The sequence below is a fragment of the Macrobrachium rosenbergii genome, chromosome 15 (assembly GCF_040412425.1).
Source record: "Macrobrachium rosenbergii isolate ZJJX-2024 chromosome 15, ASM4041242v1, whole genome shotgun sequence".
NCBI lineage: Eukaryota > Metazoa > Arthropoda > Malacostraca > Decapoda > Palaemonidae > Macrobrachium > Macrobrachium rosenbergii.
The window spans coordinates 27,064,395-27,082,676 of NC_089755.1; the positions used below are offsets into that span (position 1 = coordinate 27,064,395).

The 18,282-nt window shown below is 35.3% G+C and overlaps 1 protein-coding gene across 1 annotated transcript in view; it reads left to right on the plus strand.

Moving 5' to 3' along the window:
• The first annotated feature begins 2,695 nt into the window (after window positions 1–2,695).
• The window catches only part of Cad89D (cadherin-89D), a 126,548-nt gene continuing 110,961 nt past the window's right edge, over window positions 2,696–18,282 (plus strand). Inside the window, 2 exon segments of the mRNA XM_067117290.1 lie at window positions 2,696–2,771; window positions 11,031–11,442. The gene's annotated coding sequence lies outside the window, so the exon portion shown is untranslated.

Consider the following 18,282-nt stretch of genomic DNA (forward strand, 5'->3'; position numbering starts at 1 on the left):
TGAAGTGGATATCAGTTTGCAGTAAGTAACATTTTGCATTTATTTGCAACATCCGAAAAGCTTAATTCGTGCACTGTACTTGGAAACTCCTTCAGTTCCTAAGTTAAGTATACCTTAGTTTAATCAGACCACTGGAAAAAAAAAAGTATACCTGAGTTTTACCAGACCACTGAGCTGATTAACAGCTCTCCTAGGGCTGGCCCGAAGGATTAGACTTATTTTACGTGGCTAAGAACCCTTTGGTTACCTAGCAACGGGACCTACAGCCTATTGTGGAATCCGAACCACATTATAGCGAGAAATGAATTTCTATCACCAGAAATAAATTCCTCTAACTGCTTGCCGAGAACGGTACCGACCCGTCCAACGAGGAACTAGTTCCTAAGTTGAAACAAGAGTAATCCAGTAGTATTATTATCATGGTTTCCATCCGGTGTCTTCGTAGAACAGATACTAATAAAACACTGTTCAGTCTCCAGATCAAGTAGTTAAAGATAAAAAGATTAACTGCGATTATCGTTACTTCTGAAAGACTGTCGCGAAGTCATCCGGTGGCTTTCGAGATAAATACCCAATCGAAGAGTAATACGATACTTCTCAAATATTCAAAATGCTTCTTGTTACGTCTAAGCAAAGACAACACCTTCACTTTCCTCGGTATTAGATTTTTTTTTTTTGGCATCAACAACACAAGTGTAAGGCCTATACTATCTTTGGGGTCTATTGAATTGAATCAAAGAGAGAGAGAGAGAGAGAGAGAGAGAGAGAGAGAGAGAGAGAGAGAGAGAGAGAGAGAGAAACAAACTGACATTCTTATCTACAAAGAAACGGTTCAGAGGCACCAAAATAATAGTGAAACTTCTTTTGAAAGCAAAAGAGAAATAGCAACCAACGTAATTATTTCGTATTTTTACTATCTCTTGAAAAGAATTAGTTTAATGACCTCTGGTGATTTTCCTGGTTCACGTTCTTTGCAAAAAGAACTTCGTTTTGATATTTTCATTTACGTTTTTATTTTACACAGAATATCTGCCACATTTTTTAAATGTTTCTTTTGTCTCCCTTTTCTTTTAGAACACGAAAAATTTAGAACGACTTCGTCTTCAAAATATCTGCAAAATAACAGAGGTAGACATCAGGTTTTTCGATCAGTAATCGGAACGATTAATATATGTCTGAAGAGCAAAGATTACTTGACGCAATATTTCCTGGAGCTTTGTGTTTTGGGACTTTTACGGGACTTGCTGCCATGCCTTTCGTGATCTCGGCAATTTTCAGAGACTTTCAGAGTGGCTCTTTTGTAATTTTTGGACTTTGATAAGATCTTTCAAGCCTTTTATATCGATGGGACAGATTCAGGGCCTTTTCTGTAGTTGCTTTAGAAGTTTATATTTTCAGCGAACTGTTGGGAGTGTTAAGTCTTCTATGGGATTTAAGGGGTGCCCTTGACTGTTTAAAAAAGCAGAATGATACAGGCACTGAGACACCAATAAGGAATGCAGCCTAGTAAGGAAACAGATAAAGGGAAGTAAAGGATAAACTGTAAATGAGGAATAACGGAAATAGATAAGAATACACATACCAAAACGTGTATAAAAGATAAATGAAAACTATCTTTGAAATGGCACTCACGCCAGTCTGCTAAAAAAAAAAAACGCGTTTGCACCAAGTCTGAAATTCTGAAGTTCCAGCAGTTCAACTTGACGTTTAGGCAGATCACTCCACAGTTTGGTCAGGATCAAGCCTCTAATTAAATGTGGCACTGAACTAAGAAAAGGCAAGATTTTTAGAATAAACTGTAAGATTCTACAACACTACGTGGTACAGGTTATAATTTTGGTGAGATCAGAATGCAAAGTTGACTAGCATAATGAAAATATTTGTACATCGTGCTCAATGAGCTATTTGAACAACAGAGCCAGGAAAGTTAATAGAAGTCGAGTAATTTTACCATTGTTCAAAAGAGCGCAAAACGAATCCCTTCTACCTACCTTACAAAAAATAACAGAAGGTTAAATGCGATTTTCAAATTAACAAAGGAAAAATACCGGTAGGGTACATATCTCATAAGCGTCAAGGTCAAGTTTTAGTTGCATGGCCAGTGAACAAAATGGTAGGGGGAAAAAAAAGCTCTCTCTTGTAGGGGTATTGTGCACAAAAATCTCAACAGACAGGGAAATGTACTTGTTGTTTGTCACTCGTTGAAGTTAACACAACCAGGGGAATCGGTTGGAAAGAAATTTCAACCGATCTGGTTTTGTATAAAATGTGAAATCAAAATTCAAAACTCAACTTTCCATTTAGGCTTTCTCATTCATTGTCCGATCTGACACTTTTCCCAATTACTTTCATCAGCAGTTAAATATCTTTGATAATATGCACCTGCAAATTCAGACCTCATCTCAGGCAGATCAGCGAATCAAATACTTAAGACATTCTGATGACTGGTTACGCGATGACTCATTACAAAATTAAAGAAAGATCAATTCATTTGGAAAGCAAAGAGGCTTTCGAAATAACATGAATTTTGTTAAAATGTTCATTTTACTTTCAGTTTCCGCTGTCATTGTGCAGTTGTAGCGCGCTGCAATCTTTTTGCAGGAGCATGCAATTGTGGATGCTCCCTCTGGAGGCATCTGGCATCTATCGCGCGTGCATGTCGCTTCAACTCGCGTCCAAGTTCGAATGTCGTTCCAGTCTGCACGTGGTGGTGATTGTGCGAGGTAACCAAGCGGCGGTGTTCACCGGTCTAGGCCGATGCCCAAACAGAGGTGAAGTTAGTGAAAAACCCTTTATCAACCCCAAGCGAGTGAACAATGTTATAATAAGAGACATTCAAACGATGTACTAGGTTTAGATGAGTACTGTTGGGTCGGAAAAGAACTTGTTAACTGTTTAAAAGGGAAAAAACTCTAATGCAAAACGTTACCTTATTGTTTTTATCAGTATCGGTGTCGAATGACCGAACTTTTTACGGTTTTTCCTTTTTATTTCATGCCAACTGTGAGTGTATTATGGTTTTATTATATCGCCACTAGACGATTAACATGCTCGAAATTCTGCATATATGCATCGAAGAATGTTTACAATAGGTGTTGTAGGCTTAGAGTTTTACTGTTAACTGGTGTTTGGAGGAAAATTTTTAGCTTTTTAGTGCTTATATACGTACACCACATATATATGTATATAATACAGAGGCGGGGGGGAGAGAGACAGCTACGCATTTTATACTTTGTTCCCTTGTGTTGGTCTACGTACAGTATAAGTAAATGCTGTTTAAACGTTCAGTGTGCGTGTACATGTAAGCATGGTGTGCTTGGATTTGAATAGTAGAAATATGAATTTTCACCCCAAAACTTAAAAAACTCATTTGTACTTTAACCATTTTCCAAGTTTCGCATATTTAAAATTGAAGCCAACGGTTATTATCCAAACGCTCCCCTCACACTGATTACCGGCAGTGAGTCAAGGGACGATTTATCTCTCCTCCCTCTCTCTCTCTCTCTCTGTACATGCGCACATTTTAACTATATATATATATCAGCATGAGACATATATATGTATGTGTATACAAATATATATATATATATATATATATATATATATATATATATATATAATATATACACATATGTGTTTGTTTGTGTATGTAGGTATGTATGTGTATCTGCATGAAGAGAACAAAGCATATAAGACTAATATCAGACTCACTTGTTTCGCCTAGGCCAGTGTACCTTTTCCTCCCTAATTCAGGATTGACTGCGATAGAGGGACTGTGATATTTACTGGATTGTGTCTGTGTCATTCCACCTCTAACCGGGATTCGAACATTTTTACTATACTTAATCCATTTCACCGTGAGGGTTGAGCTTCCACGTCGTTGACTTCGTTGTAGGTCTGGTTTTGAATAAATAATGTAGAGCGAAAGGAGGTTTTAGGATCATGTATTGGTATTTAAGTTTTTCAAATTATGAAATATTCTAACAAGCGAAGCTTATTTTTTTTTTATTTTAGTGCTCTTTAGAGAGAATTCCTAGATTTCTGTAGTTATTTTTTTTTATTAAAAATTTGAAACAATATCTCACTTGACTATTCACTATAAAGAAAGAGTTAAAACAATTATAATCAAACTATGGAGTTAAAACAATTTCGAAACATTGCTAATATTCCGTTGTGTTTTATGATGGAGTCTCGCAGAGAGGCTCTGACCATCCGTGATGAAAAACGTTTACGGAGCCTATATGACGGAAGCAGCTTATTAGATGCCCATCCTTGACCTGAGATAGTTACTCATTGTGCTTGAAGAATGATTTAAGACAGTCATCTTTGGAAACTATAATAATCACAAACTGGTTACCTTTAGAGCTGTTTTATTCAGTGAAGTCAAATATCTTTCCTTTTCTAATTACATTTTCCATTAGAATGACAACTTAGACGCCGCTCGTGAATGGCTGTAGCAGCCAGTCTAGTCTAGCTACAGGGGAAACTCCTGGTCGGTATAGGAGATGTGACAAAAAAAAAAAAAAAAAAAAAAACAAGCATTTTAATGCATTAAATTTTATTCTTGAGAACATTCCTTGGCCAGTCAGATAACATTTTTTTCATGAATGTAACAATTGCTCAAATTTTCTCACCATTTTCTCTGGCAAAGACTTTGCAACGTTCTCTACTTTGTAATATTCATCTTCACTATTTACAGTCTTTACAATCATTTGCGAATATTAACCATTCGATATTCCATAATGACTCATTTTCTTATCACGGCTTTGCACCTATGTCAGATTTCCTTTCTCTGACTCTCGGATGTCTCCATCCATAAGAAATGAACACCCATGGAGACATAACACGTTCTTGCCATAGACAAAATTTTACACTAAACCAGTCAGTCCTCCACCTGCATTTTTAAATACGCATTGCATCCCTTTCAGCAACTTATCTTCTGTACCATACATCCTCGGTACCATCCACAGTATCTATCAATTCCATCATAAGCTTTTTCTAGGTCCGTAATGTCACCTAGAGCTTTTCACTTCCCTTCAAAAGTTATTACATAGCTGATTCATAGCAAACAGTTGATCCTCACATTCTCTTCCTTAGCTAAACTAATTTTGTTCTTCCTTTATCCATGCGTCAGCTCTTATTTTCTCAATCTAAATCTTCCCATGCAAAGAAACATACTGCCACTATTTCGTACAGTGTCCTCAGTCACATTTATCTTTATGCAGTTATTCCTCTCTTTTACTCCTTCAGAACCAGACCCTCATCCAGACATACCAAAGTCATCCACTTAATCTTATGTAATGGTACTGTCGCATCTCGGGTTTAATCCCAACAGCTGATGTATTTCCTTTTTCCAACCAGTTAATTGACCTCCTTACTTCATCATCATCCATACTCGTATGCATTTTCATCCTTGCACTAACCTTGCCACTCTTGCCACATTCATCTCTGTCTCAATTTTATCATTCGCATTCAGCAAGTCTTTTAAAAACTCTCACGTCAAGAACTAGTGACTCATGCACTTCAGACAGCATCTTTCCATTTGCATGTATTCTGATATCCACCTGCATTTCAGCTCTAATTGCATTTAATGTCACGCAGATACCTTATTCTCCTTAAAGGTCTTGTCTGTGTTCATTGTCATTACTTGGTTTTATTATTTGATTTTCTCTCAGTTTCTCCATTACCAGCCTGTCCTCCTTCATATGTACCTGTACTTAACCTTATTTGTAATGAACCTGCTCATTCACTCATTTTTTCCTTTATCAAGTCTCGCTTGTGCACCCAACCACTAGCTGTTTTCATTTGCCCTAATACCCACACAAGTTACCCAATAACTGCATAACTCCGTTCTCGAATTTTACATATGGCTCATCAACTGTTTCCGCTTTTGTGTCTCATTCCATATTTTCCAAATGTCCTTTTCTTACTTCCGTTGTTAAAGTCACTTAATTACATTCACAGACGCAGTTTTGAATTTCCTCTCCAGGTTACTCCTTTACCTTTCTGAGTTTTTGCCGCCACCAAATAATGATCAGGTATGCCTCCAGCCACACCTGGGCATCACATCCATCAACTTGCTATACCATTTACTTTGTATTGGGGGGGGGGTAACAACTTAAACACACACACACACATATATATGTATGTGTGTGTGTGTTTAAGTAGTTTCCTTAACAAGAGGATCCAGAGAAAAAAACAGCAAAACGATCAGTCACATTTTCCGTTATTGAAAATTTCCACAACATTGGCTGCTTCGAACATTGATACTGCTACTCATCAGCAGCTCATCAATCCCCCTGAAACACACCACACCACCACTCTCGTCCTTCCAGGATATTAAGGCTCTCCTTTTCCAGTACTTCTTGCGCTCCTTCTATCCAGAACTTTCTAGTCTCTCGTTCCATCCCCAACACCATACTTACCTTCTTCCTCCATTTTTAGCACAAGGCCATATCTCAAAACACCGATCCATTCTTTCACCTAAGCTACCCTTTTTTATCACATATATACCTATCCCTGCATTTCCCTTTTTAATTTTTCTTTCGTCACATTGTGCTATGCAAATAATTTCTCTCCACAGCTTCAATCTTTTTATTTTTATTTCACTTGCATTCAATATCCACACGTTACTTCATTCCGTAAGCCAGTTAGCAGTTTCACATGCTAGGGTTCGTGCCATGAAATAGAAGAACACCAACTGTAACTGCAAATCTTGAGATCCAAAGAATCCAACTCGATTGCGAGTTCGAATCTCACTCGCATCAGAATTTTTACATATGGTTCTTCTTGGGATCTGAAGCTTAGTAATTACAAGTGTATCCAAACTGGGAAGAAATCGACAAGTTTAAAGTTTAAAGGGTATTGCGGTTATTGCAATTACTTATGTATCTGGTAAAAAGTGATAATTAGATTCTAAATGTGTATATATAAATATATAAATAAATATATACTGTATATATATATATATATATATATATATATATATATATATATATATATATATATATATATATATATATGTGTGTGTGTGTGTACGCATATCTATTCATGCATATATATATTTATGAGTGTGTAAACTTTACATCAAGTAGCAAACATATGCATTATATACGACGTGAGAGATAGAGTGAAGAGAATTTCAATAATATTAACAACACAATGCTTTGATTAAACTTCAAACCGTAACTACCTTCCCATAACCAATGCAATTTCACCTTGATGCGTCTCCAGATTATCGAGCATTATTGTTTCTTGCACATCATTACAAGTGAATACATTACTGCATTAACTACTTAAGCCTGAACGACCTTGGAATTCCAGCACCTATGTATAGATGTGCGTACACACACACACACATATATACACACACACACATACATACATACATACATACATACATATATACACTAAGTCTTATGTGCTTTGTTCTCTTTATAGGTACAATAATATATATATATATATATATATATATATATATATATATATATATATATATATATAAATCTTATGTATTTGTTCTATATATATATATATATATATATATATATATATATATATATATATATATATATATATATATATATATATATATATATATATCGCTGCTGGGAGAAAGGGAGCTGGGGATTTGGTACGATACATGCACACATGCGCTACCGGGGTCTAAGCGATGTCAGGCAGGGCAGCCGATCGAGGCTACGGTCTACCCCAACGCCAAATCAAAGTCCTTCAAAGAAGGCATCGTGCTTACCCCATATAAAAAATGGGAAAAAGCACGTTAAAAACGAAGAAGAAGAATACATACACTAAGTCTTATGCGCTTTGTTCTCTTTATGCAGACACAATAATGTCCAGGAGACACCTGAAAAAATATATTAAAATATATTTTGAAGTTCAGATTATGTCCTTCTTGTAAGCCAGAACACTCACACCAGTGGGTAACTCTCAATGTCATATCTCGGCCTTCCATTTGATAAGTGCTGGAATTCCAAGGTCGTTCAGGGTTAAGTAGTTAATGCAGTAGTGTATTCGCTTGTAATGCTAATGCTCGATAATCTTGAGAGGCATCAAGGTGAAATTGCATTTGGTTATGGGAAGGTAGTTACGGTTTGAAGTATAATCAAAGCATTGTGTTGTTAATGTTATTGAAATTCTCTTCACTCTATCTCTCACGTCGTATATAATGCATATGTTTGCTATTTGATGTAAAGCTCACACACACTCATATATACTGTATATGCATGTATAGATATGCGTACATATACATATATATTCATATATATATATATATTATATATATATATATATACATATATATAAATATATGTATGTATATATATATTCATATATATATATATACACATATATAAATATATATACGTATATGAACACATATCTATACACGCATAATATATGTGTGTGTGTGTGTGTCGTATGTAAAATTTGATAATGGGGTTATGAATTCAGTGGGTAACTTGTGTGGGTATTAGTGCAAATGAAAATAGCTAGTGATGGGATGAGAAAGCGAGAATTTTGGTAAAGGAAAAAATGAGTAAATGAGCAGGTTCATTATAAATAAGGTCAGGTATAGGTATATATGATGATGTACAAGTTGGAAAGGGCGGACAAACAGGTTTTTAGGAGGAGAGTGGGTGTGTCATGTCTCCCCACCCTCCCGATCCCCTACCTACCCCGCCTGACAAACAAGAACGATCCACTCGGATTTTATTATTATAGATTTCCCTTCGGTTTCTGCTAATCTGAGGTTGAGTGAATTTGATATTGAGCGACATTTCTAACTTAATGTTTGCGAATAAAAAAAATGCCACGGTGTATATGACAAAAATTTATATATATATATATATATATATATATATATATATATATATATATATATATATATATATATATATATATATATATATAAGTATGTGTGTGTGTGTGTAAAGATAAAATCCACGAAAGAAAGGGAACATTGGAGTACTGCAAGGCCTTTCGACTTCTTGTCCTTTACTTAGCAGACTTAATACTGTAATAATGAAAAGGGACTTCTTGTCCTTTACTTAGCAGACTTAATACTGTAATAATGAAAAAGAATTCCACAGAAATATTGAAATAGATAATAAATTGCAGTTACGTAAATATGATAAGACCTGCCCGAACCAAAAATTTAAAGCAGAGAGGTATTCATTGCAAACAAACTGGCAGTTAAGTAATAAAAAGCTGTGTAGGGACAGTTTTGGTGTTCAAAGAAGGAACGATAGTTTTTACTGAAATGGATTCTAAGAAGGATAATTCTCTATTTTGTGTGGAGGCGATGACCTTGAAGAAGTCTTTCGGATCAGTGTGTGATCTACACAGTAGGGTATGATTACCTATATTAGATACTTCGGGCCTGAACAATCTGCAATCCGTTCTAAAGCTAACTCCCTTAAGACAACAGATTCGGACTTGCAACAGTTGCCTTTCACAGTCATTCAAAAATGTTTTGCAACATCAAAACTTTTCGGACAACAGCTTATAATAGTGACATCTGGTGCTATTTGGCAACTCCGTCGTAAGCACATGCAACAAGCACAGACACGACTGGTGCATCAGAGAAATTACCTCTCGTTTCCCTTAAACCTGTTTTTATATATCTCTATCATTATTATATAATTCCTTTATTTCTTCATCATTATTATAAATGCTTTATTTAATCATTTATTCTCTCTCTCACTCTCTGCCACTAAATATCCATTGGGTGTTACCTAATTTTCTCCCTATAGTTTTTTCCATTGGGCATTTATCCATGAAGGAAAGTCTCTGAATTTACTCCCACAAAGATTGGATGGATGACTAATTATAGTTTTTCATTTGACTTTTACCCTACCATCATGAACGAAAATTTTAAAAATGTTTCGTTATTTTCCGTATTACGGATTTTTCATTCACCATTCCTTTTAATCTTGTTAAACGTATGATTAATAATCAAAATCGAATAAGAAAAACACATTTCCTTGTATATATAGAACGAATAAATAATTGTTAGGTGAACGAAAACTTCTGGAACATGTTGCAAAACATATTTGAGCGACTGTACATCCAGCGGAAGTTCCCAGTTCGCGCTTGGGACAAGTATATTTATAAACAAAGTTGAAAGTCGAAGCCGAGAAAAGTTTATCTTTGAATCAGGAAAGACACCCAGAGTTAGAGGATTTTTTTAGAACTAATTTCAAGTTTACAGCAGTTAGCTCTTTATTAAACGAATCAATGAATTTTTTTACGAAAACTAATGTGACGGAGGTAAGGGAACTTCGTATATAAGTTACAGTAAGATTGAGAAACTAGGTATTTCACGAAATCCATGAAATTTCCAGGGAATTCGTGAAATCACCAAACAGTGAAGATGAGCAGATGTTCCTAAGTGAATTGGTGATTTCACCAATTCCCTGAATATTTCAGGGATAAACATTTTGTCGGAAAACAGTTGGTTTCTAAAGAAATGCACTGAGAACTCGATTTCTTGTAGGAATGTATATATATATATATATATATATATATATATATATATATATATATATATATATATATATATATATATATATATGTATGTATATTTAGTTTGTATATGGACTTACCCTGACCATTAACTTACGAAACAGGCTTTTAGCATCATTTATTTTGTCCTTCACTTACTTTTTCTGTAAAAATGGTTTTCATGTCACCTACTTAAGAAAAAATTTCTTTGAACCTTCAGTGTTATCTAGTATTTGCTTTATTTATTGCATAGATTTAAAAAATGCAGGTTTATATTTACTTATCGAAAAGAAACTCGATTTATAAAGAACAATACTGTATGTTATAAGGTTATGTTGAAAGTTCTTTGTTTTTTGCTTTTCTTATGAAGAACGTATTAGATTGGGTGTCAGTCTTGTAAATTTATTATGACAACATAATTGGCTTACGAGGGATCTATTCCATTTTAATTTATTCATTCACAAAGAAATTTACTTACTACTTTTGTCTGTTGTTTTCGTGCATCACAGGCGTAGCTGATGGCCTTACAACTAGTAAATATGACGTACTCTCGTTAAAGGATAAGATCTGAAATGACTCTGTTGCTGCGAAGTGCAGTCTTTGGAGTCAGTGAACCGTGACCAGCCCCTCCTTAACAGGCAGAGGGTTCCAGCAGGTCAAGGCCTGGGTCATATATTATCTTTGGTGAATTAGACAGTTCATGAACTAATCTTGAATGACTGAAGTGACCCAGGTGTTTTGGTTCTCTCGATGCTGAAGTGGCTGACACAGTAGATATGAAGTGATTGACAGCCATGGTTATCCGGATGGAGTGAGTTTGAGGAAGCATTTGGCAAAGAAAGAAATTACAGACTTTATATTGCCCGGAAGAAAGCTACGAAGTGCGTTCTGCTCTGTCCTTGCACCACTGCCATTGAAGAGGTAAGTTTCATTTTCGATTTTTTCTCCAATTTTTATTTTGACACGTAAAAATGGCTACTTATTTGAGTCGTCTTTATGAAATACGATAAATACAATGGCTCACAATTATAGTGTTCATACTTATTGAGGAATGTAGAATCGGAGTTCATGTCATGCATAATGGTGTTTTCACTCAGGCTTGTAAGCATTTAATAATCAAGGATCTGGTGAGTATTAGCCTTTTTATCATTTTAATTCCTTGACTTACCAGCATGTAAGTAGGTATTTAGTAAATGGTTTTTTCTCTGGCCTATGTTTACTAAATGAGTCTAACATAAGTTGGACATTATATATGTACTTCTGTTGTAGTTACCTGTGCGTATATTACCATTTTAGTTAATCAACTTTTGCGTTGTTATGCAATATTTTTCATTTTGGGAAGGTTTGGGTTGTGGGCCAAGGGAATTTTGCCCCGGGTATCTCCAGTAAAATTATTTTCCCTTTCTTCCAAACATCATCTCGCATATCTTATTGCATCATTGACTTCCGGAAGCTGCTCAGCTTTGCTTTTCTTTTATGTTGTTTGTGCTCAATGTGTCGCATAAATCACAAGATAAAAAACCTTCCATTACTAACGCAATCATTCTCCGAGGCCTGGAGGCGTGGTCTTTATTTAGCGTTAAACGCAAGTGAGAATACTGCCGATTTATTCTTGTTGAAATGATGTTCGAAGTATATACGGATGAAGTAAGGTAGAAGTGTTTAAGATTGTGGCTGGAGGTGAAACAGTTCACCGTATAACAGTTGCAATATCCATCGATATATCTGTCTATCTTGTGTGTGTCTGTTTATGTGTGAGAGCTCCTACCTAATGTCTAGAGAACATCGACTTCAATCCATTGTATTGAGATAATCTATCACCCGCGCGCGTGCACATACACACACACAACACACACACACACACACACACACACACACATATATATATATATATATATATATATATATATATATATATATATATATATATATATATATATGTGTGTGTGTGTGTGTGTGTGTGTTACATCTATATAATTTGCGTGTTTACTTCCTTGTTGCTGTCGATAGTTTGAATTATAACCAACAGTGACTTTCACTTTCGAATGTATTAGATTGCGATCACAAGGAATTACGTAACTATAAGTATTACGAAACTGGGGCTTTGTGTATTACAGAATCCATTTTAATATCTGGGTGTGTAATTTATTAAAAAATTTTTTTATTAGTCGTTCAAGAGAAATTTTCAATCTTAGATTAATTTTTGTTACATTAAAGCTGAGCTACCAGATTATAACATTGCCTAGACACACACACACACACACACACACTCCTTTCAGCACAGAAATGTTAGCTCTCTCTCTCTCTCTCTCTCTCTCTCTCTCTCTCCCGAAATTAATGACCGTAAATAAAAATAGTGATAATTGTATATTTGGAGCATCATTGTCTCCGAAAATAGCACCGGTATAAAAATTAGATGTCTGGTAGGTAGGTCTAGGTAGACAACTGAGACCACTGCTGACTCATTAATTTATAATAAACAGAACCGATGATGATGGTGATGACCTTAAGATAAGCACAAGTCTTATTCCTTTTCATTTTGCAGTGCTGTTTGCTTCACACCAACCAAGAGGTCACAGCACAGAATTCTCGAGGTTCCACAAAAGTGTCCACCGATCTTGTCTCCCCTGACGACGCTGCCTGGTGGACGGTATTGATTGAATAAATGTGTATATAACTTCAGAAATATGGAGAGAGAGAGAGAGAGAGAGAGAGAGAGAGAGAGAGAGAGAGAGAGAGAGAGAGAGAGAATGATAAGGAGTATGAGGTGAAAGTCCAGTGGTAAGTTCTTTTGTTTAGGTGTCGTGTTCTGTTGCCAGATGCTGTACTTGGATATTGTTATTGCGGATGTGTTTATTTTGCGAAAGTGTATAATATATATATATATATATATAATATATATATATATATATATATATATATATATATATATATATATATATATATATTTATATATGTATATATACATATATGTAAAGCAGTAAATATTGCAGTGTCCTCAACTGGATGTGCTTCATGGTATCAACAGTTACAAAACAGTTGAGTCCATGACTAGTGCATTGTGTTTCTCCGGGATCACCTCTAATTATGGGGAACAGGCTATATGTGTATATATATATATATATATATATATATATATATATATATATATATATATATATATATATATATATATGTGTGTGTGTGTGTGTGCGTGTGTGTGTGTGTGTGTGTGTGTGTGTGTGTGTGTGCACAAATGCACATAGATATTAGGATATTTGTGTTGGTAACCACCCTTGGTGTCTGAACGTTTTTTTTATTTTCCTTCGCTAGGTAGCTGTCTTGACATGTAATATTTTATTTCAAATTATTACTAGCTTATAATTGTAGTCCCACTCGGATGCGGCCTTAAATACGAGAACGTCTACATGTAGAATTAAAAGCAGACACCTACTCACAAATTAGGTATCTGTCGAATTTAGATATTAAGTAGTGTTAGTAAGCAATCAGTTTCCGAAAAATTACTTCAGGATAGAATATTAAAGCTACACTCTAATCTTCTTCTACCTCTTACCCCCCCCTCCTCCTCCTCCTCCTCCTCCTCCTCAGATACAATGTTATGACATAGCAGAAAGGGATGGTATTTTGACCTTCAAGTTTTGTAATGGGGTATGACCCTACCCAGCTAGTCTACTCCATTCTTTTATCCTTAGCAACACCTATAATTTACACACACAAAGAAAAACAATTTTGGACCTTTAGTAACGCGTAGCTAAATTGGCGCTTTTAAAAGCTTATGATTTGTGGTCATTATATGCTTTGTCTGGGAATTACAAAGGGTGTCATCACCTTTGTATGTATGGTTAGGATTCGCAATTTTTCGTATGAGCGTACTCATTTGTCTAGCTATCTATCTATCTGTCTTTGAAGGTGTGCACAAAAGCCGATTTATTTGAACATGTACATTATTATATAGACAGGCGCACACGCACATACAGTCACACACGCACGCACATACACACATATATATCTATATATAATATATGATATAATATATTTTACTCCCAACACATAATAAAGCATTAGTTCAGTTTGATCTCCCAAGGTTCCACCTAATCAGTTTGGGTACTAATCTCGTTGGTAATCTTTCATATGACCCTGAATTAAATCTGGTCTCGTAATTTGCGCTCTAAAGGGTCTCATTTTCTCATAGTTACTATAGTCATCAGTTTGATATAAGAGGAATTTTAAATAAGCTCTTTGTTAGTGGTATCGATTTTTTGTTTTTGTTTTGTTGAGTGGGTGGGTAGGTGTGTGTGTGGGTGTACATGGGTGGGAAAGGTTATGACGCATGGGTATGCATGTATCGAACACAGGCATAAAGGTTGAGACCGCTGTATCGAGCATCTCGAGTCATGTAACTAGTCCAGGCCTGACTGAGAAAAAAAAAAAAGGTGAAACAGTGGGGCTGAACCTATAGGAAAAGGATATCCCCGGTTCCTGAAGAAGGAAGTATTGTGTGAAAACGGAAGAAGTAGAATTTCAGATGAGTTTTATTACAAATGCAATGCAAATCACCATTTAAAAAAAACCATGGTTTATCAAACAATGAAGGTGAAGACTTGCTTCTCGTCGCCTGACCCGGATGGTCTCTTAAAAATCTGTTAGAATACTCAATACAAAATCGTTTAGTGGAAACTACGTGGATATATAACATAGTCGGAAACTGGAACATGTCGGAACGATGAAACGAAAAGATAAGCGTACTGCAACACTGATAAAGTTAACTTTTAAGCACTGATAATATTCACATTGCTATCCTAACAGGATATGGGCAGGGCGTTGGAAACTTGGATAAAAAGGGAACTCTTCATTTTATTAGGAGTAAAATAAATGATTGCAGGTGATTGTTGAAATCCACTTATGAAAATACATTTAAAGCACTTATAACAGATGAATTCACATAAGTGTTGATTTAGAATAGAATTATTTAACTTATGTAATACAAGATGCAGTAATGCAAATATTGTATAAAGTATTACATTAAAAAAGGTCATTGTTTGTTTGCTTGTCGAAGAATATATGCTGTTTATGAATAATAATAATAATAATAATAATAATAATAATAATAATAAACATCATCCGTCCACCGAAAGCCCAAGTGAAATGTAATTATCTTGATCCAATTAAGGAGGACATAACAGTAACCTTTGCTCTCATCCGTAGTAGAGCAAAGTCTCTCTCACGAAGAACATAAAGGTTATTTAGGAACGTGATTTGGGAACGACGTGACGAGGAGAGTAAGCTCTTAAAAACCGGTTTTGTTTTACGTTAGGGGCAAAACCTGTATACTCATCGGCGCTCGTAGTACGTGATGTTAGCTGCTTGCTGTTGCTTACGAAATTGTTCAAGGTTTAGAAAGGTATGCAAATTGTGTCTGCATGCATGCCACTTTATCTGGTGCTTGGATGTTAAGAATGTGTTGAGCGTTATGTAAGTATACAGAACTGATATATATATATATATATATATATATATATATATATATATATATATATATATATATATATATATATATATATATATGTATATTCGTGTGTGTGTTTGCATGCATACCATTTTATCTGGTGCTTGGATGGTAAGAGTGTGTTAAGCGTTATGTAAGTATACAGAACTGATATATATATATATATATATATATATATATATATATATATATATATATATATATATATATATATATATACATATACAGTATATATAAAAAGTGTGTGTATACACAAATATTAAGCCACAAATACCTCAGGATCGATTACTGCTGGGGACGAAACACTTATCCATTATATGCTAATTCCCTTTGCATGTAAGTTATTCCCGAGGTATAGCCAACTTGATTTTAAACGATATTTGTGGCTTAATATCTGTGAATATGAAAAAGTCACGCGTGTGTAAGTGTAAAAAATTCATATAAATATACACATGTATTTATGTTCATATGTTTATGTGTACATGTATACATGCGTACGCATATATGTGTATTTATATATGTATGTATTTATCACACATTACCACAGGTGAAAAATAAGAGACGGGGTGTAGGTCCTGACCGGTTTCGACTTTATTTCCAAGCCATTGACGAAGGCTTGGAAATAAAAGTCGAAACCGGTCTTATTTTTCACCTGTGGTAATGTGTGACAAATGAATCACGCACAAAAGTGATAATAATAATGTATGTATTTATATGTAATGTGTTTGATTAAAGAGAGAGAGAGAGAGAGAGAGAGAGAGAGAGAGAGAGAGAGAGAGAGAGAGAGAGAGACACCGGTGGGTTATTGCATGTTTACCCAAAACCACACAGGCTGACTTATTGGCCGCCCTTAGTAGTAATTTCCTGTGGGTGACGGAAGGTGGGGAGAAGGAGAGACTTGGTCACTGGGGATCACAGACTTCCCTTGAGGATATGTATTGACGGTAAATAGGATACAGGGACTAAAATAGGACCCTTGATTTCTTTGGCTCGAGGTTACAAGTCATATCATAATAGTATTATACTTTAATAATAAAGCTTACAGTACGTATGCATTTCTCTCTCTCTCTCTCTCTCTCTCTCTCTCTCTCTCTCTCTCTCTCTCTTTATGTACATGCAATTTATGTATATATATATATATATATATATATATATATATATATATATATATATATATATATATATATATATATATATAAATATAATTTTTTCAGTAGTAAATAAGGTGTATCTTAAAAATTTACAGCAAAATAAAAACCTTTGAAATAGCGTTCTTCCAGCAGCCCTTAAAAGGAAAATTGATGTTCGACTGTCTGAAAAAGCTAATACCGGAACCACACACACACACACACACACAGGTGATCGCTGAGCCAACCCTCGTAAACGCATCGAAATCGATCGATATAAAGGTTGGAGTACAACGCCCTGTATTTCTTTTGAACCATGTATTATGCGATCTCTAATGGCAGGGAAAAACAACAAATGCCTCTCTTCCGTTTGCAGAAGCAATATTATGACGTTAAAGTGAGCTCTCCAGTTCTTGCTGAAGATGCAGCTTGAGAGTGAGCTCGGATTAGAACCAAATAACGAATCATCGGCAACTCCCATCACCATTGGCGTCCGTAGTTGAGCCGTAACGATTGAATGTCTGTCCCTTTGTGAAGGTACAGACATGAACAGACACATGCTGCATCGTGGTTACGTTGTTTGCGTCCGCTCACGTCTTTTCGTGGATGAAGTTCAATGTGATAGTTTTGCGTGGGTCTTTTATTAATAAATGTGTGAATGGATATTCAGATTCTGTTTCTGTGTAAGAATGCATAATTACCGTGTACATGTTGTGCCTATTTTCCATGTATGTATACTGTATATGCATGAAGATTTAAGTTTATATATTTTCCGTTCATTATGTTTGTATGCACGTCTGATTCTATTGATATATAAGCCTACGCATGTGTTTGTAATATCTACATATTAATATGTATACTTGTATATATTTCTGTTTATGTGTTTGTATGTGTGTATGTGTACAAAAATTTTTTATATACGAATGTTTGGCAGCAGAGTCACCAACGTGCTTTCTTTCCGAAAGTTTACGAGATGAAAGGAGTCACGAGCGAGTCGGATTAAAGAAAAAATCCACTACGACCAATTTTCTCTAAAATTGTGGCGTTCAAATTCCCTCTTATTTCCATTAAGCTTGGCTCTCGTGCCATTACCTTTCGTCCACCATGAGCGAAGGGAAGAGAAAGCCA